The sequence below is a fragment of the Ursus americanus genome, chromosome 12 (genome assembly GCF_024610735.1).
Source record: "Ursus americanus isolate L20-20 chromosome 12, mUrsAme1.1.p, whole genome shotgun sequence".
Taxonomy (NCBI): domain Eukaryota; kingdom Metazoa; phylum Chordata; class Mammalia; order Carnivora; family Ursidae; genus Ursus; species Ursus americanus.
Window position 1 is genome coordinate 31,925,177 of NC_142138.1, and position 25,697 is coordinate 31,950,873.

The following is a 25,697-nucleotide window of genomic DNA, read 5'->3' on the forward strand; positions in this document are numbered from 1 at the left end:
AATTAGCAAAATATGGGTATTCATATGTGATGCAGTGTTTTGTCTAGAATCTAGATTATAAACACCTTCTCCAATCCTAAGGATTCTATGATTTCATTTATAAGAGTGATTAGAAAAATTACTGTGTGACTTCTAACCCTTGGGTTAATGATTTCCACTCTCCTCTGACCACACCTCCATTCTAATGAAATCTCTCCTTCTGTATTTGCTTTTTTTTTTTTTTTAAAAAGAACTTATTTTTAAGTAATCTCCACACCCAGTGTGGGGCTCGAACTCACAACCCCCAAGAGTTACATGCTCTACCATCTGAGCCAGCCAGGTGCCCCTGTATTTGCTGTCTCTGTGTTCACATGATTGGCTGTGCCTATTCTCTCATACAGAATATTGGAATTTGAAGGATCTCTAGGCACTTTTCTCAGATGTAAAGATCTGGACCCTGTGTTTTAGGCCAGAAGTTCTGCTCTTGCTCTGAAAGCTTTGAGACAACAGCTTTGTTTAATGGCTGCTTTACCAACTTTGATGGTTTATGAAACTTGGGTTTCTTCCCAGAAAATGTACTATACAAAGTGAAAAGGTTTTTAGGTTGCTATATATATGTCTGTGTGAGAATTCTTGTGGCTTCGAAGGAATGTCTGACCTCTGATTGCATTGGAATTCCCATAATGCTGTACATAAAGTGAAGCTGACTTTGCATTTCTAATCAGAACTGAGATTGACATAAATCCTAGTGTGTATGTTTCAAAAAAGATTTTTTTTAAGCTGAAAAGCAAAGCCTAAATATTTGAAGGTAGTAGAAAGATTAGAAAAGAGGAATTGGAAATGAAGATTCTTTTTTCCTAAATAACCTAGAGAAATTACTAGCTTTTTAAAGGGGTGGGATAAAAAGGCCAGGTAGGTGGGGGATGTAGTGGGGATTTTTAAATGACTAATTGTTTATATGCTTTATTGCCATAAGGAAGAATTTAAGTATTTCTTGAACTAAGTAAGCATATCAAGTCTTGGGAATGTGCCTTCATGTAAATCCTACTTCTTTGAAGATCCAAAGAGGTCTTGGGATCTCAGCCTTTTTACCTGATAAGCCTATAACCAAGCCATATCACATGCCTGGAGAGCACATGCCTTTCTTTTTTCTTTTACTCCCTTCTGCTAAATTGCTTTTCTCCAAATATCTATTCTTTTTTAACTTCAAAAGATTATTGAGCACCTGTTATGCAAGGCCTGTACTGTATCTCATGTTGGGTGGAGGGGGAGACATAAAGATGTGATTCTTGCCCGAGGGAACCTTAACAGTGAGACTTAGCCCCTAACTCTAGCACTAACCCTTAGCTCTGGACAGCAAGGTGTAGGACGCACTGTTGGTTCTAGATATCATTCTCATAGCTCTGAAGTTATTTTTTAACCAGGCATTCTATTAATTGCTGTTTGTAATTTTGTCACTTCCTGGTTTAAATTGCCCTTTCTGTCTCCTCAGAACTCATTTTTGTGACTGAGACTCTCCCCTCCCCCATCTTTATCTCAATAGTAAATGTGCAAAAATACTTAAGTAAGATTTTTATCGGAAAGGAGCTTAATTCCGAAAGCATTAATTTGGAGTTTATGTCTTATTAAGTTTAGGAGTTCCCTGAGGACATAGCAATTGAAAGTCTACATTTAAAATCTAATTTAAAGTTTAAAAATAAGAGATACAAATGTAAATTATATCCCTAATTGCTATAAAGGGAATTGTGGGTTCTTAAGTATTTGAGACTAAAAAGTACTTATATTAAATTCCAGACTAGTAAAGTATGTAAATTATAAAGGTACTATGAGGATAAGAAAGGGTTGACAGAAAGTTCATTTTGAATATAATTGTGATGGTTAATTTATGTGTCGATGTGACTGGGCCACAGGGTGCCCAGAATTTGGTCAAATATTATTTTGGGTGTTTTTGTGAGGATATTTTTTGATGAGATTAATATTTTAAGGGGTAAGCCAGTTGCCTTCTATAATGTGGGTGGGCATCATCCAATCAGTTGAAGGTCTAAGTAGAATAACAAGATTGACCTTCCCTGGAGTAATAGGAAAAAGCCTCTGGTAGACTGCCTTCGGACCATCTGTACCATCAGTTTTCCTGGGCCTGCACCTGCTTCAGACTGGAACTCCACTGCTATCTCTGTTGGGTTTCAAGAAGATCACGGCAGATTTGGACTTGCCAGCCTCCATACTCATGTGAACCAATTCCTATAATTGTGTGTGTGTGTGTGTGTGTGTGTGTGTGTGTGTGTGTGTATACACATCTTACTGGTTCTGTTTCTCTGGAGAACCCTAACATAGTAATATAACATTTGCTAATCATATGTTTATTTTAGCACCTAGCACAGTGTAGATGCCCAATAAGTAGTTGACTAATGGATTTATTATTATGCTAACGGGCTTCACAGTCAAAAAGTTTTGGACTCTGGCTCTGCTACTTATTAGCTGTGTGACCTTGGTCAATTCTGTGCCTCAGTTTCTTCATCTTTACTATTAGTATAGTAATGTTAACTTCCATATAAGGTGGTTGTGAGGATTAAGTAAGATAGAGCAAGGAAAGGAGAGCAGAAGCTTTCCTGTGATCAGCATTCCTATTTATTTGACAGTACTTAGGACTGGAGTGTGGTCTGTAGATGCTCTCAGAAAAGATAATGGCCTACGTGGCATTTCACGGTTCTCCAGTGGGCCCAGTTCAGTCTTCCCTCTCTGGTGCAGCTAAGTCATAATAGGCCACTACTCTGAAAATAGTGGTTCTGAACTCCTGTAGTTTAAACTTTTTTTAATGTGACACTTTTTTTTTCATTATTCCATCAACCAAGAAACACATAATGACAAAAAGCTTTTAAGGATTCAGGAACACTTTTTTTTATAATAATTTTTTATTATATTATGTTAGTCACCATACAGTATCAGGAACACTTTTAAGGAATTTATGTAAGAGACTCAGATACTGCCCGAGGCCTCCACGCCAGATTACATGAGGCTTGAGCTCCCTTGTAGGACCTGTAACAGGCACAGCGCTGCTCCTGTTTCCTTGAATTTCCCACTCTTTAATTCCTCATGCTTCCCTTCACTTCCACTTTTTTGCTGTTTGGGATGAGCCCTAGGTCAAGTCCAGCCCCTTGACCATTTGCCACAGAAAAATTAGCCATAAAGAGTTTTGTGAATATGGTAATTTTCCTGAAGATCTGAGAGGTTCCTTTCCTCCATAGGCTATACCATCTTGCTGGCTCTGCCCTCTGTTTTCTGCTCAGGGACGTTCAAAGCCCGTGCTCTTGCCAGGATCCTTTCCAATGATCATGTGCTCCCCCCCCCCCAAGTAGAGTTTTCCCCTCCCTCTGACAGCTCCTCTCATAAGAATGTGTCCCTACTAGATCTGCCTGCCTGGCTTCCCCAACCTCTCTGACATTCTGTTCCTCATCAGTAAAAGCATTTTTGTGTTTGTGTCAAATGGTAGTACATATGTGTTAGGCATATTGTTTATACAATCCACAGACAGGGCTCACTGTATGTATTTAAGGTCTCCTTGTACTAATTACAGTAGCCAAGGGGCCCCAGGACCCAACAGACTGGGGACCACTCACAAAAATCTCTCTACTATTAATATTTTATGAAGATACTGTCTGTGGATTTATTTATATTTTCATTCTTATCTGCTCTTGTTTCTTAATAAAAACCTAAAGTTCATCCCACTTAAAAAAAAAACAACTTGTACATATTTCCATTTACCCTAAATTTGTCCCCACTTAAACTTTAAGCATGTATTCCCTTTATTACATTCTAGGTCTTAGTGAACACATTCAGTATACTTCAATATTTTATAGACATTGATCTTTTCTACTTTTGGCTTTGACCATTCCATATTGAATAATGCTGATTTGTCCCCATGTTTTAGCTTCCAGCTCTTACAGTACCAGTGTGGGAACATTATAGACAGTATTTCCAATTGCCCTCATGTCAATACCATTTGCTAATGGTATTGATATTAGAAAGGGAGGCAACTGCCCATTTTCTCCTCTCTGGGTTGTTTAAGAGAGAATGCTGACATGACATTAATAGAGATTTTTCTATGAAAGATTGTTTTGCAGTAAAGAAAACTTGGAGATTTCAATCTCTTCTATTCAGTAAGCAAGAATTTTGGCCCATTGGACAGTCTTTTTGTGACATAATTAGGCACTAGTTAGAACCAGAGGTGTAAGCACTAGTTTGATTTCCTCTGTCATTACGGAGCCCTCTTACAAGATTGTTCTCCTCCCATGAGAAAACACCATACACCCAACAGTTTGGCTCTGGACCAAAAATGCAGCGATTACTGGTGTGTGCAGACTCCGCAGCTGCAGGGAGTAGGTTTTGGGTTTAAAATCTAACATTCAGAGAATATTTACTAAATGTCCACTGTGTACATACAAGGTGCTATACCAGCAACATTCCTGGTCCTCAGGGGCCTTATAGTTTAGGGTGGAGATCAGGCAAGACCAGCAATCAGAAAACAGCTATGATGCAAAGCAGAGTGGTAACCTCCTGAGAGAGGGCATGAATGGGACTCCTGAGAAGGGGGAGAACCCACCCTGCTGGAACCAGGAAAGATTTTACAGGTGGAGTCTTAGCAGAACCTCAAACAGTGGCTAGCAGTGGGTCAGGGAGAACATTTGAGGCAGAAGGCAAGGCGTGGAGGATAGGTATGAGAGCAAGTGATTGTGTGAAGAAAAGTACTGAAATTTCAGTCCACAATGGTAAGTTGAGTCTGATGAGTGGGGATCTTCAGTATGAGACTAAGAAAGTTCTGTGATCCCTGATTCTTCCCCAAGAAGAATACTAGCATGTGTACTAATGTATACTGGTTAATCTGTTTATATGCCTACTAATTGTATTACTCTGCAATTTGAAGTCCTGGTAAGTCATTTATTTATCTTTTTATTGTAGACACTTAGCAGGACACCTGCCACATGAAAGGAGCTTAGTACATGTGGAATTGACTGAAGCCCATCTTAAGTGTTGTTGCAGGAATAACATTCATTACCTAGAAAGACATCTCCCTCCCCTTCCCCCCATCACACACACCCCCCCCACTTTCATAAAGAAGCAGGTTTTTGAAAGTTGACTTTTTCCTCTGAGGTTTTTGATTCCCAGTTTTCTTACTGAATTTGGCAGGATCTATTTTGATAGGAGTTGCAGCTTTAAAGACTGCAAAACTGTTGTCAGCTTGGTGATCACATTTTATATTCTCAGTTTTGGGGGGCAACAGTGCATGGAAGAGTTAGATTCTCAGTTGCCTTAAAAAAGGCAGATTACTGGCAGCATTCACTCTAGCAGTTTTAATAGAAGATCTATCTATCAGTCAAACTTTTGATGGTCCCCATTTCTAGAGAATAAAGTCCAAAATTTTGCATGGCATTTAAGACCCATAGCAATATGCCAAAAAGAGCCTCTTGTTTCTTGCTGTTCTCTCTCTTGTGCCTACATTTTAGCTAAAGAGAACCCCTCACCTTTCTCAGGCTTTGTCATCTCTTTCAATCCTCCTATCTTTGTGGTGTTCCCTCTGCTGTATATGCGTTAGTGATTGTAACAAACTTCCCAATCTCAGGGGGTTAATATGATTAAAGTATACTTATTTTTGCTCAGATAAGAGTGGAATACAATCACTCCTAGAGGGTGTCCTTTCTACACATATTTTCAGGGATCGAGGTTTCTTCTATCCTGTGGCTCCCCCACGTTCACACCACGACTCCCAAGGTTGTCCTCATCATCTCCAGTCTAGCCACCTGGAGGGGAAAATGCATGAGGGTCATGCGTCAGGGGGCCAAACAGGCCAGTCCTGGAAGCAACAGATGTTACTCCTCACATTTTATTGGTCAGAACTGACACATGGCCATGTCTAGCCACAAGGGAGACGGGTAAGCATAATCTAGCAGTGCCCCAGGAGAAAAAGGAAATGGTTTTTGATGACTTGATAACCAATATCTTCCACAGTCTTTCCTTCTGGTCACAAATTATTCCATTCTTCCTTTCTTTCATAGAACGTATCCATTTCTCATAGGGGGCAACCCAAAGACCTATGGAGTCAATGAAGTGGCACAAAGTTCAGATCTTCAGATGACGGATATGGTGTCTGGATGGGGCTTCTTGTGGCGATCTGTCAATAAAAAGGTTGTTCGTCCCTTCTCCCTCTCAATGTACAGTGGTGAATCAGGGACAGGATAATGCTAAAAAATAAACCTCCCCCAGCCTCTCTTTGGGAAAACAGAAGAATGCAAGACACTGGACAATTTCTAGTTGCTAGTATATATGAAATCCTGAACAGGCATTATGAAGGTATCCTGCCTTCATAAGGTGGGGTGTGGAAGTTCCTTGATTAGATTCTGATTTTCTCTCCTGGTGGAACTCCCTTGTCCATGGCCCTTGGTCCATCCTCTGGGAGAGTCTTCCATGTCCTGTTTTCCATGGCTATACCTGAAGAGGACATTTGGGAGTATATTCTTGAAAGTGCATACAACTTTCACAGCCTGCTTCTTGCTTGTGCAAGTGTGCGGTCCTAAGGAATGTTTTAATGCTCAAGTATCCAAGGCTTTTTCAGGTTGGGATTGTGTTTATTTGGCAGTACAATTCACTTAGAAACTTAGAACGCTTTTGATCTGGTAGCGTCTAGTCCGTTCCATGTGCCAGTAAATATATTCAAAGTTTTGCATAGATGTCATTTTCAAGTCTTACTTGTTTTCTTCTACCCAAGCCCGCCCTTCTCAATTTAATGGTGGCTACCTCGAGGCCAGTTGGTTTGGGTGGGGGCCATACCATTAATGTTATCTTCGTAATAATACTGAAAATTTCAAACAATTGATATTTTTCTTATTGATTGCTAATCATATTTAAAGAGTAATATTAAAATATATCATCTTCAGTAAATTAATATTCACTTAGAACATCTTTTTACAGGTAAAATATAACATATAGAACTTTTATTTAAAAATATAAATTTTAGGAAAATTTTAAGAATTTTTGAGATTTTGGATAAAGATATATTTTATCATAAAAAAATTCCTTAGTTTGAAACACTGTCAGAAAAGAATACCAGAATCCTTCTGAAACCACAAATTCTATTTAGTTATCCAGTTGCCGTTTTCAATAACATTAGTAAGAAAATACATTTACAGTTTTATGCTGCAAGCATATGTCAAGTAATTAGAATAAATGTGGACATAGATATTAGGTTGAATATTGCTTACCTATTTTTAAAAATAGTGTTCTTTCCCTCATTTGATTTAAAAAAATGAAATACTTGCGATACCTGGATGGTTCAACTGGTTAAGCATCTGCCTTTGCTCAGTGGGGAGCCGCCTTCTCTCTCTGCCTGCGCCTCCCCCTGCTTGTGCTCACTCTCTCTCCGACAAATAAAATCTTTAAAAAAAAATGAAATACTTAAATCTTACTCTAGTGCTCCAAAAATGTTTGGAAACATTTTTCTTTTTCTTTCTTTCTTTTTTTTAAAGATTTATTTTAGAGAGGGAGTGTGGTGGGGAGGGGCAGAGGGAGAGGAAGAGAGACTCTCAAGCAGGCTCCCCACTGAGTGCAGAGCCAGACGCAGGGCTCCATCTCATGATCCTGAGATCATGACCTGAGCCAAAATACAGAATCGGACGCTTAACTAACTGAGCTACCAGGCACCACTGGAAACATTTTTCTTTTAATTTTTAGCAAAGAAATCTCTCCCAATGACTTTAGTAATAGTCATTGTAGCCAAATGCAATTAATATTTTGTGGTCTTAATAGTTGATAGGACTTAATTACGTTTGAAGGTGTGATGAAGTAGCTCCATCTTTCCATTTGCTTATGTGGTTTGAAATCACAGTTCTGACTAGTGCACATTCTCTTGATGAAACCACGAGGTGATGCATTCTTTGGGAAATATATGCTGGCAGATGGGAAACATAATCTTATGAAATTCTGCTTGACATATTGGTCACATATCATCTGAACAAGTCACTTTGTAGCTTGGTCATGTGAAAAATATTCACAAAACCTGTCTGAAAATCATATTTAAAAAAAAATTCAAAAACTTTAAAATGGAGTAGCATAAAGCTAGTAACATCCGAAGATTGTAGTTACATTACCAAACTCCCTGTGGTTAATAAGGTAATGGAACCAGATAGGGGAACAAAATTCATTTATACTGACATAAGAACACATACCAGTAATCCTTGGATTTAAAAGGCATCATGAAAGAAGGTACCAATGAAATAAGGCATTTCAAGCCTATGAAAAAGATTTTCAGAATGAAGACCATAATTCCAATAATCCAAAGTACTTCCCAGAAGCTTGAATGACCCAAAGTCAGATTTATAAAGATTAAGTTGTAATAAAGTGACTGAAAATGGAAGAGAACAGAAGATCCTGCCAAGAATACTAGTAACCAAGCTGTACTGCATCTTTGGGCACCTTTTCTTAGAAAAAGCCCAATATACAGTGCTTTTGTTGGCATACATTAAAGTTGTTAGAAGCTCAGTTCCAAGAGAAATTACATTTATTTCTGAAGCTTGGATTTTCCGCACATCCTCTAGGCATGGAGTTCATCTGGATAGGAACATCTCAGGAATGAAGGCAAGCCCCTTCTCCTGTCCAGTTTGTTGCATGAGCACTTTGGGAGGTTGATGCTGCTCCCCTGTCCACAGTTTCTAGAGGGTGGCATGGCCCTTGAATACTTTTTCTCTGATCCACATTCCTTTGTATCAGCACTGTGTTTCCTCTAATGATGAGTGGATGGAAGTCTCACATAGTGTCAGGGACAGTGGGAAACAGTCCTACGTCTTCAGTCAGGGCCCTCACCCTCAAACCCACCACAGCTAACTTTGTTAGCCCCAATGGCAGCAGCAAAGCTAGGTTTTAATGGGCTTTTGTGTTCAAATATTTTTTCCAAATTGTCTTAAAATTTGGGCTCTAATAGCTTTCATACATCTTTCTTAGTCAGGCTGCCAATTTCTGGACCCTCAATTTCTGCTTGCAAACTGGCCAATTATTTTCTGAGCTCATTTCTTATAACACTTTGCCTGACATACAAAATAAAAGTGAGCCCACTGTTCTTCTCCTGCCAAGCACTTCCCCCAGAGTTACAGTCTCAGTGGGCATGTGGTCTGCTGTCCAAGTTATCCCAGGCAAGTTTACCACATGTTTTGTCCCTGTGTAATTTGCATGTCCATCTTTACAGCTCTGTGATAGATTCCTTTATAATAAGTCTTGACATCCTCCAACTTTTTTCTTTTCCAAAGCTGTTTTGACTATTAAATGTTTGTAGCTCTGTATGAATTTCAGACTAATCTTCTCAATTGCTACCAAAAAGCCTGCTGGGATCAGGAACTGAAGCTGGAGAAGTAGGAGGAGAGGAAGGAGAGGAGAAGAGAGGTGGTGGAGCAGGGAGGTCACTAAGCAGTCTTTCTGAAGCATTGGTCTAGTGGACAAGTCAGAGCTTGAGGGGTATCTGCTGAAAGGGTCCACAGATGGGACTGTGAAGGTCTGTGCAGGGCTGTGATCTGGTTCGTGTGGTTGCCTCTGTGAGTTTGCAGTTGGGTGTCTGGTCATGAGTTGCTGTTGGTCAGCAGGGCAGACAGATGGGAAGAACAGCTGGACCTGGAGGCAGAGGAGTGTGCAGAGTGGAGAGAACCAAGTAACTGGTACCTGTTTGCTTCGCTGCATCTCTCTCTCATCACGTCTAACCATGATGACATTCAGAGCATAAGGGCTGCTGCTTCATTTCACTTTCCAAATCAGTGCAAGTTTCTAACCCAGAACCAAGTAGGGAAGAAGATGAAAAAATGTAGTTCCAACTTAGACTGAGGCAAAATAAAACCATTTTCTTTTTCTGTGTCACCATCTTCATCCAACCAGCCACCAACTCCTGTTGATTCATCATTATTTCTGCATTATAAGCCATTCCCTTCTCTGCAAATTGCTCTTTTTAAATCACTAATACATTTTGTGTCTGGATTACTGTAGTAGCCTCCTAACTTGTGATTACATCAAATATGGTCATGTAGGTTGTGCACTGCACAACTTCACTGGTGCCATTCATAGACCATGCTTAATGGCCCTCCCTAGAGTTGTTCAGGGTACAACATGCAGAACTGTACACAGTTCCATCTCAGGTCTAGCCCTGCTTCCTTCAGTAACTTGGGTCCTCCTTTTAAAAGGCAAAAGGACCATATCATTCTCCTGCCTAAAATTGTTGGCCTCCCATGACCTTCAGGGTAAAATTCAAATTCCTTAGCATAGCCTAATATCCATTCATGATTAGCAGGTAAGCCTAGGCTCTGGAATCACAATTTCTTTCTTTCTTTCTTTCCTTCTTTCTTTCTTTCTTTCTTTCTTTCTTTCTTTCTTTCTTTCTTTCTTTCTTTCTTTCTTTCTAAAAGATTTATTTATTTATTTATTTATTTATTTATTTATTTATTTATTTATTTATTTATTTATTTGACAGAGATAGAGACAGCCAGCGAGAGAGGGAACACAAGCAGGGGGAGTGGGAGAGGAAGAAGCAGGCTCCCAGCGGAGGAGCCTGATGTGGGGCTCGATCCCAGAACACTGGGATCACGCCCTGAGGCGAAGGCAGATGCTTAAGGACTGAGCCACCCAGGTGCCCCTGGAATCAGAATTTCTAAGTTGGAATTTCCCCTTAGCCACTTCTACAATATATGACCTTGGGCAAGTCGCTTAATCTTACTGGGCTTGTTTCTTTAACTGTGAAATGGGAGAGGAGGGTGAGAATAGTCCTTTCCTCATCAACTTTTGTCAGCATTGAAATGCAAAGATATAATATTCCTTCTATAGTGCAATCTCTCACCATTGCCTGTGCCCACGCCAACTCTATGCTCCATCTGAACCGAACTCCTGTACTACTAGTTCTCCTTGTTGTGCCCCATCCTGCCTCTGTACCTTTACACATACCTGAATCAGCCTTTTTCTCTCGCCTTGGCTAGAACCTGCTCATTCTCCAGGACTCAGTGACTCATCACTCCCTCCTGGCAGCCTTCTCTGATTCCCTCAGCCTCAGTTAGTGACAGTTCCCTTGGGTTGTCTCTGTTAGTGCTTGGTTATACCACAGTGGATTCTCTTTTTCTCTCTCCCCCACTATAAACTATAGACTTTCTTGCCTGCTAGACCATAAATTCCAGACCATGTTTTGCTTGAGGGTAGGGACTGTTTTACCTGTCTTCGTATCCTTAGCTCTTAATGTAGCACTAAGTTTTTAAGAATGTTAGTAGGTTCTCAAAGTGTTTATTGAATTAATCAGTGTTGAATGATGAGGGCTCTAACGGGTGTTGTTATACTTTATGGAGAAATATAAAGATGATGGAATATTTTGGGATAATGCATAATAGCAAGAATTTCAGAATTCTTTTTTTTTTTTAAGATTTTATTTATTTATTTGACAGAGAGAGAGACAGCCAGTGAGAGAGGGAATACAAGCAGGGGGAGTGGGAGAGGAAGAACAGGCTCCCAGCAAAGGAGCCTGATGCGGGGCTGGATCCCAGAATGCCGGGATCATGCCCTGAGCTGAAGGCAGACGCTTAACGACTGAGCCACCCAGGCGCCCCAAGAATTTCAGAATTCTGAAGTTTAGTGATTTGGTAGATTTCAAACTATGTATGTTGCTGTTAATGGAAATTAAAAAAAAGAATGGAAATTTTCTTTTTTTAAACTTAAATTCAATTAACATATAATGTATTATTTGTTTCAGGGGTACACATCTGTGATTCATCAGTCTTATACCCAGTGCTCATTACAACATATACCCTCCCCAGTGTCCATCACCCAGTTACCTCATCCCTCTACCCCTCTCCCCTCCAGCAACTCTGTTTGTTTCCTATGATTAAGAGTCTCTTATGGTTTGTCTCCCTCTCTGCTTTTGTCTTGTTTCATTTTTAAGAATGGAAATTTTCTTAGTGGAAAGAATGACTAAGGGCATTTTTTGGTCAAGGCATTGTTTACTACCATTTGCTCAATATCCATTACTCTAAGACCTCTTACAAAGATATTGAAACCCACAACTATATGGTCAATTAATCTTCAACAAAGCAGAAAAAAGTATCCAATGGAAAAAAGATAGCCTCTTCAACAAATGGTGTTGGGAAAACTGGACAACAACATGTGAAGGAATGAAACTGGACCACTTTCTTATACCATATACAAAAATAAATTCAAAATGGGTTAAAGATCTGAATGTGAGACCTGAAGCCAGAAAAATCCTAGAGGAGAACACAGGCAGTAACCTGTTTGACATCAGCTGTAGCAACTTCTTTCTAGATATGTCTCCTGAGGCAAGGGGGGAAAAAGCAAAAATAAACTATTGGGACTTCATCAAAATAAAAAGCTTTTGTACAGTGAAGGAAACAACAAAACTAAAAGGCAATTTATGGAATGAGAGAAGATACTTGCAAATGACATATCAGATAAAGGGTTAGTATCCAGAATCTATAAAGAACTTATAAAACTCAACACCCAAAAATGAATAATCCAATTAAAAAATGGGCAGAATACACGAGCAGACATTTTCCAAAGAGGACATACAGATGAAAAGATGCTCAACATCACTGATCATCAGGGAAATACGAATCAAAACTGTAATGAGGTATCACCTCATACATGCCAAAATGGTTAAAATGAACAACACAAGAAATGGGTGTTGGCGAGGATGTGGAGAAAGGGGAACCCTCTTGTACTGTTGATGAGCGTGCAAACTGATGCGGTCACTTGTGGAAAACAGTATGACGTTTCCTCAAAAAGTTAAAAATACGGACACCAAGTTGGCTTAGTTGGTTAAGCATTTGCCTTTGGCTCAGGTCGTGATCCCAGGGTCCTGGGATTGAGTGCTGCATTGGGCTCCCTGCTCAGTGGGGAGCCTGCTTTTCCCTTTGCCTCTGCTGTTCTCTCTGCTTGTGTGCTCTCTGTCAAACAAATAAATAAAAAATCTTAAAAAAAAAAGTTAAAAATAGAACTACCCTACGATCCAGCAATCACACTACTGGTTATTTACTCAAAAGAATACAAAAATACTATTTCAAAGGGATACATGCACCCCAATGTTTTTAACAGCATTATCTACAATAGGCAGGTTATGGAAATAGCCCAAGTGTCCATTGATTGATGAATGGATAAAGAAAATGCGTTGTATATATACAATGGAATATTACTCAGCCATAAAAAGCATGAAATCTTAACCACTTGCTACAACATGGATGGAGCTAGAAAGCATTATGTTGAGTGAAATAAGTCAGCCAGAGAAAGGCAAATTTACCACATGACTTTACAAAAGTCAAAGGGGGAAAAAAGAGAGAGGCAAACCGAAAAACAGACTCTTAACTGTAGAGAACAAACTGATGGTTACCAGAGAGGAGGTGGATGGGGGATGGGTGAAATAGGTGATGGGGATTAAGGAGTGCACTTGTGATGAGCACCGGGTGATGTATGGACATGTTGAATCACTATATTGCACACTTGAAACTAATATACACTGTATGTTAACTAAATGGAAATTAAAAAAGTTAGAGGGAAAGCCCATGGGTGAGTGTGAGTGGGTGGGGAGGAGGAGGAACAGAGGGAGGAGAAGAGGGAGAGGGATAAGCAGACTCCACACTGAGTGGCTGAGTGCAGAGCCCTAAGTGGGGCTTGATCCCATCACCCTGAGATCCTGAACTGAGCGAAATCAAGAGTCTGATGTTTACCCTTAACTGACTAAGCCACCCAGGTGCCCCCTAACTGGAATTTAAATAACAAAAATATTATTGAATAATGCATTAAAAATTAACCACCGACAAATAGAATACTCTGAATTGTATTACCAAAAATCATAAAGTAGTTATCCTTGGGAAAATATGGACCAAAATCCTGCGTACTACCTGTTAATTCTAAAATGTCTGTATGAGTTCAATCATTTTTTTCAAGATTTTATTTATTTGGGAGAGAGAGGGCATGAGAGAGAGAGATCACGAGCAGAGGGGAGGGATAGAGGGAGAAGCAGACTCCCTGCCGGGCAGGGGGCCTGATGTAGAACTCAAACCCAGGAGTCTGGGATCATGACCTGAGCTAAAGGCAGACGCTTAACCTACTGAGCCACTCAGGTGCTCCTCGATCATTTTTTAAAAAATATTTGATTTATTTATTAGAGAGAGTGTGTGAGAGCACAAGCAGAGGGAGGAGCAGAGGGAGAGGGAGAGGGACAAGCAGATTCCCTGCTGAGCACAGAGCCTGAGACAGGGGCTTGATTCCAGGACCCTGAGATCATGACCTGAGCGTCAGATGTTTAACCAACTGAGGCACCCAGCTGCCCCATATTCAATCATTTTAACAGTGGACGTTGCCTTAGTCAGTAGTTTATACCTAATGTTTCTGATAGCAATCTTTTAATAAAGAGAACAAGTAATGAAGGTTTTTTTCTTTAAAATTTCAAATTTCCATGTACTGAGTATGCTTGAAATAAAGTACCTCTGTCAAGAATTTTTTTTTATTTTTAAATTTCTGGATCAATAATTATTAGGTTTCTTAATGTTTGAAATAAAAATATTAGTGCCTGGACTAAATATCAGAGGATATTAAATCTAAGCACTTCTGTGGGCTGTAGATGTTGACCTTTTCCAAAATCCTGTCCCTTCTTCAAATAGGTTCTTGCTTTGATATAAGGAAAAGTTTTAATAAATATGGAAATGATCACTCTCAACATCAGTATCATGCTTTGTTAAGCTTATGATTCTAACTGCTATCCAATGCATCACAACTGTAAGATTAAGAAGAGTCACTTGTTTAAATATTTTTGCATCTTACAAAATGAGTAAGAATATGAAAATCTCACTTAAGAAATGGGCAAAGGGCATATCAAAGGAGACAGAAAAGAAAAAAATAAAAATGGCCAATAAATATATGGAAAAATTTTAGCCTTACTAGTAACAAAATGCAAACCAGCACAATAATGAGATATCATTTTAATCTATCTCAGTAGCAAAGGGTATGACCAAGTGGGCATTTTCATCCATTGCTGTTGGGAGTGTAAATTTGTAATCTTCTCTGCAATTTGATAGTATGTGTGAAAGGCTTTAGAAATGCTTTTAGTTTGGACTAGGGAATCCCACTTCTAGGAAATTCTTCTAAGAAGATAATAGGACAAATGCAGAACAGTATACCTTTAAGCATATTTATTGCAGCCTTGTTTTTGAAGTGGGATTGGGTGGGTAACCTGCTTTTGCCTGGTTTCTGTGTGGAGGGGCAGCCACTTCTGGAATCCTTCTAGCCCCTCTTCCACTGCACACTCCACCCCATGGGAAAAGGAGCAACTTGCTTGGTTGGACTCAGGGTCCTGCTGCATCCATCCTGGCACTTCAGATCACTCTGCCTGCAGAGCGTGTGCCCTCATTGGCTTCCTGCCAAGTGCAGCTTTTATGGGGAAAGCCTCCCCACATTGGGGAAGTTTTCCACCTCTACCTGTGCCTGTCTAGGAAACTCTTGAACTCCAGATGCCGTGTTAGGAATCTCATTGGGCTGCACACCTGATTCATGTCCTCCACAGTGTGTTCCAAACTATCATTCTAACCCTCTAGTTCCCAAACTGGCTGAGGTGTCCTGAAATACCACAGTGAATTCACAGGGGGTGTTGTGGGACATTTAAAAATTTCCAGGGAAACATAGTTATACTCCATGACTGCTAGACATCATGCAAATGATGAGCTAGATGTAGGCCACGATGTCAACATCATAACAATACATTCCTTTTGGTACTGTCGTATCTTTGCAAAGCTGGGTTTTTGGTGGTGTCTGTGATAAAAAGCAAGTACTACATGAACGTTACTGTGGAACAGGGAGTGAGGGTGGTGGTGCCCAATTTGATTCCAAGATTGCAGAAGTGGTACAGTGCCCAGCAGGTGCAGAGATCTCATTATTAAGTAAATGTGGTTATTTAAGGATGAAATAAAATATTTTAAAAATATATGGGTATTATTATTATTCAAAAGTAATTAAGTTGTTAGGGCATGCCTACTTACAAAGTTGTTTGTATCTGACTGCCTAGGAAATGAAACTATTAAGTATTTTTTTTGGTCTAGTGGCACTGTGAAAAAAATTAACAAGACACTAAGGATGCTGTGAGCCAGGAAAGGTTGGGAGCTGCTGTTTTAACCTCATTTGCTAGTGCTGATAAAAGAAAAAAGTCAGGAAAGAAAGCTAGTTTTGGGAAAAGGTGAATGGATTCAATTGTGGAGATGCTGAGTCTGAGGGCCTAGTGGGCCACTCAAGGAAAGGTATAGAGCTGGGATCCAGGCAGGAGGTTTAGAGCAGAGCTAATTCCATCCATGAATAGTCATGTGCAGGCTCTCTTTCTGATTGCTTTGGATATTGTATAAACTCAAGAACTGCAAAAGAAGAAGGTAGGGTTGTTGAAAGGGAAGGAACCTAAAAACCAAAACTTGAAACTGACCTGCAAAACAAATGTTCTTGGTTTAATGTTTTTGCAAATGTTAAATGGATGCATTTGAATTTCCTTCTTACATCATGTTTTATTGCAAAGGTTCTATGGGAGAGCCATGAGGTTTACTCTAGTAGAGAAAGAGAAAGTGAACTCTTGACCTCTTAGCCAGATAGGGGGGCTTGTGCAGATAGGGGGTTTGCTTAATTATTTTATTTCCTGTGTAGCACATCACTAGCTGAGCCCAGAAAATCCAGATCATAGAGGGCCACAATTGTATAGAGAAGACACCCTTATACACACTTAAGGCTTCACAAGATTAGCATCAAGAAGTAGGAGGATATGATGTTAGGAAAGTAAAGACCTCCCTCCCTCCCTCATACACATACCTTTTTTGACCAAGGAGATTGTGGAAAGAAATACAAAGAGAAGGTAGTGATTTGTGTCTTGTAATTTTCCCCTATGGCTTGGAAAGAAGCTGTGTTACAAAAATGAGAATAATGTAAGAACAAAGAGGAGAGATATTGCCAAGTTGGGGGCCGTGGAAAGCTCACTTTTGTCCTGTTCACCTGTACCAACTTGGGGGTATGACCACAACAACTTGGCTATGCACCACAGACAGAAGGAGATCCTATGGCTTTGTTTTCCTGTGCTGCTTCCAATTCCCATGTTTTGTAGATGATGCGACAAGAGCCAGTAGGGCTTCCAAGGTACCATCTGTCCACCCCGCCCTGACAAGGGAGTAGCCTGGATGAGGGACAGAGTAGTCACTCCACACTCTGTAGCCAACATAGTAGGGGTGAGGCTGAGTCATGCAGAGGTGTTACTTGGTTCTGACCAAGCAAGATGCCCCCAATGAATAAGGGTTGTTGTCTTGAGATCAGTAGTAACTTCCTGATGCATGCCAATGACCCCCAGGAGGCTCGGAGACTCTTCTCTTGGGGTCGTGAAGACCCATCATATCCCTTCTCAGATATCCAGATGTCATCTTAGGGAGAGAGGCAGGGGAAGGAGGCAGCTGACAAGGGCCAGCATTGACTACATAATTTTCTGGGCCTAGTGCAAAATAAAAATACAAGCCCCTTGTTCAAAAATTAAGAATTTAATACTGCAACAGCAGAGCATTAACCCAGGTGTGGGGTCCTTCTAAGAGCAGGACCATGTGCAACTGCACATATCTCAGACCTATGAAACTGGCCCTGCTGAAAGCCTCAACATATTTTTCCCCTAGAGATTCTCAACACTGCCCAAAGGGATTGTTGAAATTATCAGATCGGATTAAATTTAAACTGCATTGGACATAGAGTTAATTCTTTCCCCATTAACCAGTGAATGGGAACCTGGGAGACATGCCAGATTAGTTTATGGACAATCGAGGTATTACTGAGTTGGGTTGAGTTATATTTGTGGCCCTTCTGTAAAGACATCATTTTCTCCTTTTTATAGGATAAACGTTGCTATTTAGAGAGGTTAAGGGATTGCTCAAGGTCACCCAGGTAGTTAGTAGTGAAATTGAGGTTTAAACCCGGGTATGACTCCAAAAGTTGGGCATGTTTCCACTCTTCTGATGTCAAACTAAATCTGAGAAATTGAACTTTAAAGTGGGCTTTCTTTCAAAATGTACTTATTTTTGTAACTGTATGAAGAGTATGCCTTATCACCAATAGGAATGATACTGTCCCCTAGAGAGCATTTTGGAAAATTGAGGGGTATTTTGGTTGTCTGAGGGGATGATGATGGGCAAAGGTTAGGGATATTAGAAAGTTGCAATTTGTAGGACAGTCCTACACAAGGAAGATTTGTTTGATGTTTTACGTATCTTTTGTTTGCCTCACCTGTGCTTGGGTAGGTGAAAACTTGTTTATAATTATAAGTCTAGAACCTAATAACATTTTACATAAACTTATAATATCTTTTGCATGGTTTAAAAATAGGCTGAATTTTCTATAAATAAAACAACTATAAATGGAAGGAAGAGTATACTTGATTTGTTTCAAACTTTACCAAGAGTTGTTGCCCATTTTGGAAAACCCCATTGCCCAATGGCTATGCTGCTTTTGGCATTTGCATCATCAATACAGCACACCTTAATCAATTTGTTAGTAGATGTCAGCTTCCCTTAGATTCCCCATGTAGATGCATTGACTGCTTCATTATTTTTCTGGTATGGCTGTATGTGAGCATATTGGCATATATATTATTTTATTATAAATTCTATTTTTTTCTTTGTGTTATAGTCAGGGCATTTTTTTTTGTTTTGTTTAAAAAGTTGTATGTATAAGTAGGTTATAATTTTATATGGATTTCATTTTAGGACTGTATAAGGACACTGAAAAATATTTGCTATAGAAAGGGGTGAGTCTAGCAGTTTGAGAACCACTGAGGTGGGAGACGTGAGTATTTGGAATCAGTAAAGAGCAGAGTTATTTTTGCAAGAAAACCTTAGAGTTATTGACTTTCTCTGAAGGACTTATTGGCTATGAGGGCAATATCACTGAGCCTCATGTGAAAGAGTTATTAAATCTTTTAAGAGACTATATTCTGTGTGTTAGGCACAGAATCAAGATATCTGACCTAATTTACCCAAGGAGTAGGGCTTTTCAGGTGACCTCCTTTTTTTTTTTTAAGTTAATTTTTGTCCTCTTGGCTGGACAAAGTTTTCCTTTTCATTTGAGGGAATGACCTTGGCAGGAAAAGAAGAAAAAAACTCTTTTGATTCAGGTTTATTTTTTTCCTCTTGGGAAAAATATCCGTTTGAAGGTAAAATAACTATGTGAGACATTTACATTGCAACTTAAAACGCTCCCTGTTACTAATTGTTATGAGAAGCCTGGCATCAGGGGGTCTTCAGGAAAAATGTCCCAATCTACTGAGTTTCTTGCACGACCATGTTCCTTATGTAACTCCAGGACTCTGCCTTTTTGTAGGAGGGATGTCTTCCCAACTATTATTAACAATATTATATGCCACTTAATCATATAAAATTGTTAATGAAAAGGTAAAAAACTATACTTTGAGTCCGAGAGAGTAAGTTCTTTGTTCTAGACACTCAGGGTGATGCCATGTAGGACGTCTATGATGATAATTAGGGAAAATTTTCCTCTCCTTCTTTTGGACCCTCTTTCTTCTGGAATCCTGCCCCCTCTTGCACTGCCTTCCTGCATGGGACAGTGCTTGTCCAGGGACTTGCGTTCGTCTGCTCCATCTCTGGTCTGGGTGATTGTTATTTGGAATGGAGAGAAGTTGGGTCAGAAAAGTGCCTCTGGATCTTCTTGGCAGGTATCTATCCAAGTGTAAGTCACTTAGTGTAATGATTCAGCGCCCAGTCTCTGGAACCAGTCAGCCAGGATTTCAGTTCTGGCTCTACGGTCAATAGTTGTCCGACTTAAATTCTCTGTCTCAGTTTCCTCATCTATAAAACAGGAATTATAATAATACCTAATCTGCAGGGTTGTTGTGATGATTAAATGTATTAATGTGTATAAATGGGAAGCAGGGAGGAAGAAAACCCACTCTACCACACTTACACATTTAAACGGAACAGTGTTCCTGGTTGGTGTTTTATTGCAGATTGGTGAACCTAAATGACTTCTTTGATCTTTTGGATGGTGGGTCTAGGGGAACAGCTGGATAAATGCGAAGTGGAAGGAGTCATCAGCTTGGGCTTTAGATTCAGGAGTGTCACTCTTCTGTTCAAAGGCCACTGAAGTGTCCCCATTTCATTAAGAGTAAAAACCAAAGACTTCACGATGCCTACAGGGTCTTGCCTCATCTGGACTCTTGTGACATCTCTGACCTTGTCATCAACTGCTTACTCTGCACTCCATCCAGCCAGACTGGCCTTCTTGCTCTACCTCTGACATGCCAGGTGTACCCCTACCTTAGGGCCTTTGCTCTAGTGAGCCCTGTGTCCAGAATGCTTTTCCCTTTGACATCAGCATGGCTCACTCCTGCACCTCTTTCAAGTCTTTACTCAAATCTCGCCTTCTCAATGGGGCCTGCCCTGATCACCCTATTTAATACTGAAACCTGCCTCTCACCTCTACCCGTGCACTTCCATTCCCTTTACTGAGCTCTACTTTTTCCTCATAATGCCATTGATCTTCTAATAAACCATGTAATTTACTTAGGTATTATATTTATCGTTTCTAATCTTTATCTACTAGAATAGCTACTTAAAAGGACAGGATATTGCTTTTTCACTCACATCCTTAGAGTCTTGAGTTCTTGGCACATAGGAGGTATGTACTTAATAAATATTTATGGAATGAATGTATGATTCACCCACTGAGGCTGAGGACATTGCTGATCTAATCACACCAGGGTTTTCCTAGCAAGAAAGAAGGGAGAATAGCTATTGAATGGGCAGTTAACAATATCTGATGTGGATTCTAAAATGCCCAGCTGCACATTGGGGAAAATTGGATTATGGACTAATTGAAGAGTATTTGAGTCTTTCTCCAAATTTGGTATGCAGATTAAACAGGAGCTACATTTTATTTCCTGAACTTGTTTTATTTTTAACAAGAAGAAAAGTAGTGTATTTTTATGGGTTGTATGAAGGAGTGGTAGCATTGAAATGGTTTTAGTCTTGCAGAGATGCCATATTACTAGGGATGGAGTGATACAGGAAATAATGTGTACAGACCCATGGTTCCTGGCACCAAGGAAACACTTAGGAAATATCTGAATTTTGCCTAGGGCTAATCTTACCTTTAGAAGTAATCAGAGGGATATATAATAAAAGTGCATTCATATCAGAGAATCTCACTGTTGAAAAGGATTGGAGTAATGTATATCCTCTTCAGGGCTCTTCACAGATGAGTAGAAAATGAATCAAGCAAAAAATCAGCACAAGTGAGCTAAAATCTGCCTTCTTTTAAATTTTACTCTTTGGCATTCCAGAACAAATCTATTCACTTTTATACCTGAGATCCTCTCAACTATTTGAAGACAGCAATTGTGTTTTCTTTTCCACAGGGTAAACATCCTCAGTTTCTTATCTAGCTTAGTTTTGAGGATCTTCACCATCCTGGCCACCCTGTTTCTGATGAAATGCAACTTTACAATGTAGTTTTACTTTATTTTGTTATTATTATTTTTTGAGAGAGTGAGCAAGGGGGAGGGGCAGAGGGAAAAGAAGAAAATTTTTTTAAAGATTTTTATTCATTAAAAAAAATTTTTTTATTATGTTATGTTATTCACCATACAGTACATCATTAGTTTTTGATGTAGTGTTCCATGATTCATTGTTTGCATATAACACCCAGTGCTCCATGCAATATGTGCCCTCCTTAATACCCATCACTGGCCTATCCCAATCCTCCACCCCCTTCCCCTCCCCTCTGAAACCCTCAGTTTGTTTCCCAGAGTCCATAGTCTCTTTTATTTATCAGAGAGACAGAGAGAGACAGAGAGAGAGAGGGAGAGGGAGAGAACTAATACAAGCAGGGGGAGTGGCAGGCAGAGGGAGAAGTAGACTCCCTGCTGAGCAGAGAGCCGGATGTGGGACTTGATCCCAGGACCCTGGGATCATGATCTGAGCCAAAGGCAGATGCTTAACTGAGTGAGGCATCCAGGTGCCCCTACAATGTAGTAAAAGCCAGTGGCTGGGGCACCTGGGTGGCTCAGTCATTTAGTGTCTGCCTTTGGCTCAGGTCATGATCCCAGGGTCCAGGGATCAAGCCCTGCATGGGGATCCCTGCTCAGTGGGAAGCCTGCTTTTCCCTCTCCTGGTCCCCCTGCTGGTGTTCCCGCTTTTGCTGTGTCTCTCTCTGTTCAGTAAATAAATAAAATCTTGAAAAAAATAAAATAAAAAAAAATAAAAGTCAATGGCCAGGGGCACCTGGGTGGCTCCGTCCCTTACGCATCTGCCTTTGGCTCAGATCATGATCCCAGTGTCCTGGGATTGAGCCCCACAATGGGGGGGAGGAGCGGTCTCTGCTCAGCAGGGAGTCCGCTTCTCTAGCTCCCCCTGCTTATGCTCACTTGCTCTCTCTCTCTATCAAATAAATAAATAAAATCTTGAAAAAGTCCGTGGCCAAAATGAATTCATAGTGCTCCTAATCAAGTCTGATAAAATGAAGTGCAAAAAGATAACTTACGAAAATGAATAAATACATAAACAAACATATTAGATAAGTAATTAAGGGGAGGGGAGATATTGATTAACAACTAAAAGGTCAGAGGTAGGTCTTCCTCTAGGTAGAGCTGGAGATCCAGGTGTTCATCTATCATTTGAGCTCTGTATTCATTGTTAGCTCTTTTTTTCTTTGTGTTTTCTTCCCTACCTGGAAGAGTCTCCACATATTTCTTCTTAGAAGCTCCATGCTTACATCTTACCAAATTAGCAACTCCTCTCAGTGGTAAGGATAGAATTCTGGAGAAAAAACAACACTTACAGGAAGAGAAAGACACATTGCCAATCTTCCAGAATGTAAATTCTGTCATTAAGTAAACGATTTATGACTTGCTAAGTTGGCTTTTAGTGACGCCTCTTTTGAATGCATTCACAATGCTGCTTTACTTTGTATCTTCCAGAATTCTTCCTGAAATTGATGTCAGACTCATGATTTGAAAGTTGTAGAACTATTCTTTTCAAATTTGGGAAATTAATATCTCAGTTTCCTATCTTTTATCTTTTGATCCTTTTCTAGTTCACACTGATTTTTCAGAGTTACAATATTTCAACATTTATTGACTACCACACAGTAGTACTTTCTTCATTCCTATTTATAAGTTCTTGGCTTCTGAGACAGGAATTCATTTAGTTTAAAAACTTGAATTCCTTTAAATCAACCAGTTAAATCGTACTTCTTATAATCTGCCCACCTGCCTTTACTTTCTAGTTCTGCATTAAAGAGCTTTTTAGTTTGGTTCCTCGGTTTTAAGAAACAGAGTCAGTCAGGTTAACTCCAGATTATGGAGAAGCTTACATGTAGCAGAGGAAGAAAAGGAGATCATAAGAACAGGGAAGTGGATTTCGTGGAAGCTTTTGTCTGTGGGCAGGTCCTAAGCAGCAGCATTTCTAGGGTCTTCTATTAACCATCACATCAATTTTTGACTCTGTAAATTGAGACTGTGACTTCCTGACTTGCTCTGTTTTTCTTGGTGTGTCTTTTTGTTTGTTTGTTTAACAGCTTTATTGAAGTATGACTTCTTCTCTGCCTCCCCCTACCCTTGTCCCCATGTGTTCTCTGTCACTGTAGATTCGTTTGTGTTTCGTAGACTTTTATATAAATGGAATCATAGTATGTCCTTTTTTTTATGACTGACTACTATCACTCAGGATACTTGTTTTGGAGATTCATCCATATTATTTTGTGTATCAGTAGTTCATTCTTTTTTATTGCTGAGTGGCATTCCACTGCATGGTTGTTTTACATTTTGTTTATTCACCTGTTGATGTACATGTGGGTTTCAGATTTTGGCCATGACTAATAACGGTTTTATGAACACTTTGTATATATGAACACAGGCTTTTATTTCTCTTGGATAAATAGGTAGGAATGGAATGGCTGGATCATGTGGTAGGTATACATTTAACTTTTCAGGAAATTGCCAAACTGTTGCCAGAGTTGTATAATTTCACATTCTCACCAGCAGTATATAAGAGTTCCAGTTACTTTACATTCTCTCCATCTCTTGCTGTGGTCAGTCTTTTGATTTTTCGTTGTTCTAGCATAGTGGCATTTCATTGTCATTTAATTTGCATTTCTTTAATGACTAATGATGTTGAACATACCATGTCCTTATTTGCCATTAATATATCTTCTTTGGTGAAGTGCTTATTAAAATCTTTTGTCCATATTTTCTTAGATTATTTCCTTATTATTAAGTTTCAAGAATTCTTTATATATCCTAGTTACAAGACCTTTATCAGACATGTGATTTGCAAAGATTTTCTCTCAGTTTTCTTTTTGATCTGTGAGTTACTTGAAGAATGTTACTTAGTTTTCAAATATTTGGGGGTTTTCCAGTTATCTTTTATTAATTTATAATTTATTTCCTTTGTGATCAGAGAACGTACTTTGTATGACTTGAATACTTTTACATTTACTGTGGCTTGTTTTAAGACCCAGAATACGGACCATATCTCAAAACCTTGCACTTGAAGTATTTTCTGCTATTGGGTGGGGTGTTCTATAAATGTCAATTAGGACACATTGGCTGACAGTTGTTTTAGTTTCTTAGGGCTACCTTTAACAAACTGCCACAAAGTAAGTGGCTTAAACCAACAGAATTGTATTCCTTTAGAGTTCTGGGGGCTAGAAGTCAGAAATGATGTTAGCAGGGCTGTGTTCCCTTTGAAGACTCCTGGGGGAGGATCTTTCCTTGCCTCTTTTTAGCTTCTGGTGGCTGTTGGCAGTGCTCGGTGTTTCTTGCTTCGAAGTTGAATCACTGCAGTCTCTGCTGTCATTATCACATGGTGTTCTCCCTGTTTGTGTCCAAATTTCCCTGCTCTTACAAGGACACCAATCATTGGATTAAGATCCATCAGTCCCCACCCCCCAAATCCAGTCCAACCTTATCTTAACTTGTTTACATCTGTAAAGACCTTATTTCCAAATAAGATCACATTCACAGGTACCATGGGTTATGGCCTGAACATATCTTTTTGGTGGATACAATTCAACCACAACGATAATGTTAAGTCTTCCATAATGTTATTGATTTTTCTGTCTACTTTCTTTATCAATTATTGAGAGAGGGATATTGGAATCTTTGACTATATTTGTGGATTTGTTTATTTCTCCTTGCAGGTCTATTGGTTTTGTTTCATGAATTGTGTTACCTTGTTAGGTGCCCAAGCTTTTATGATTGTTATATCCTTTGAGAGACTGAACCATTTATCATTATGAAATGACACTCTTTGTCCCTGGTAGTATTTTTTGTTCTGAATTCTACTTCATTTGATGTTAATACAGCCAGTGATACTTTCTTCTGATTAGTGTTAACATTGTGTATTTTGTCTCATCCTTTTACTTTTAACTTATCTATGTCTTTATGTTCAAAGTGAGTTTCTAGTAGGCAGCATATAATTGGGTCTTATGTTTTTAATTTAATCTTCAAGTTTACTTATTTTTTTCTTTTAGAATGTATAATCTGCTATTAATCTCATCCAGTGTATTTTTCTTCTCAGACATTGTAGTTTTCATCTCTAGAGTTTAATTTGCATCTTCAAAAAAATATATCTTCCATATCTTTAAGTTTTCAACATATGGTATATAGTTATAAGAACTTTTAAAATGTA

At 39.4% G+C, this 25,697-nt stretch overlaps 1 protein-coding gene and 1 pseudogene across 1 annotated transcript in view; one reads left to right on the forward strand and one right to left on the reverse strand.

Moving 5' to 3' along the window:
* GIPC2 (GIPC PDZ domain containing family member 2) overlaps nucleotides 1–25,697 on the forward strand; it is a 327,817-nt gene that overhangs the window by 92,230 nt on the left and 209,890 nt on the right. The gene's annotated exons all lie outside the window — the stretch shown is intronic.
* The window catches only part of LOC123794907 (E3 ubiquitin-protein ligase RNFT1 pseudogene), a 35,681-nt pseudogene continuing 17,774 nt past the window's right edge, over nucleotides 7,791–25,697 (reverse strand).